A 1,581-nucleotide genomic window follows, 5' to 3' on the forward strand; every position below is an offset into this window, starting at 1 on the left:
TATATGCCTGTGGCGGATTCATGTTGATGTATGGCAAAACCAATACAATATGGTAAAGTAATTAGCCTCCAACTAAAATAAATAAATTCATATTAAAAAAAAATATATATATATACAGACAGTTGTCTGAGAGTGACATAAACCACACCAATGAAATACCAGGACATAGAAGAGGGTCTGTGGTGCAGCTCCTGGGCAGGAGGAGGAAAGAGAATCTATAGGAGAATCCCCCCAGGCCCCCCACCGCCCAATGCTTCTTCTGCACCTGCTCCGGGGCACTGCTCTGTACTGAGTCCTGAGCAGCCCCTGGTGGGCATGGGCCCCTATGCAGGGAGGTTTTTGTCTGGGCTCACACTGACTTCCCCTCACTGTGTCTCTTGCACAGTAGTGCACGGCCGTGTTCTCAGTTGTCACGCTGCTTAGCGACAGAGAGACTTGGCTCTTGGAGGTGTCCCTGGTGATGCTGAGCCGGGATTTCAGGGCCGGGTTGTAGTACGTACTTCCACCACTATATATGATACCAACCCACTCCGGCGCCTTTCCTGGAGCCTGGCAGACCCAGCCTACACCATAGCTGGTTAATGAGAATCCAGAGACCATGCAGGTGAGGGAGAGGGTCTGTGAGGGCTTCACCAGGCTGGGTCCCGACTCCTGCAGCTGCACCTGGGACAGGACCCCTGTGGACAGAGAGAAGCACGGTGACCCATGGGCTCAGATGCAGCTTCCCCACGTGCCCATGTCTGATCCAGAGACACTCACCTCTGGGGGCTGACAGCAGAAAGAGGAGGGCCCACAGTGGGTTCATCTTGGAGCAGATGAGAGTCACCACTCCTGGAGATCTCTTCAAGCCCGAGGAGGAACCTGAATTTAAGTGAGCTGGTGCTGTTTCTACCCTGTGACCTGAGTGGATATTTGCATACGGGAGGGACTTCTGTATAAAAAGCAGAAAGCAGTGAATGGAGGTCTTTTCTATGGGGCTCTCCCTGTGAAGGGGTGCTGACTGTGCCCTCTGAGAAATCAAGCCGTTCCTGGGGTCCCCCTCCCCAGACCAGGCAGACGGTTTTTTGAGGAATGAAATGATGACAAGGGCTGGTCAGGGAAAAAGATGCTTTCAGGGAACAATGGCAGATTTTGGGAAGAGAGTTTAATCCCATGGAGCGGCTTACCTTTACTCATCAAATGCCCACCACACATTCAGGGACCACGTAGATGTGTTATTTGTTTTCTTTTCTGATTCGCTTATGTTTACTTACTCCATATTCAAAAATTTGGGGAAATATACATGTAATAATTACTGAATTCAAATGGTCTTGGGTACAATTAAATGTTCATCAGAATTCCCAAAACATTTATATTTCCTTTAGCTTGTGTGACTATTTATTCATCTGAAACAGCTTAAATATCCTCAAGAATCACTATAGATGTTTTTTTTCTAATTAAACACAGGATTATAATTTACACAGCATTAATAATCTTATTATTTAATTATCTATAATAATAATTAAACAAAACATTACTTTTGTGGACAAAGTAGACATTTCTGCTGAGATGTCTTCCCAGCATGGTGACTTTCCCAGTGGC

The sequence above is a fragment of the Capricornis sumatraensis genome, chromosome 19 (assembly GCF_032405125.1).
Source record: "Capricornis sumatraensis isolate serow.1 chromosome 19, serow.2, whole genome shotgun sequence".
Classification (NCBI taxonomy): Eukaryota; Metazoa; Chordata; class Mammalia; order Artiodactyla; family Bovidae; genus Capricornis; species Capricornis sumatraensis.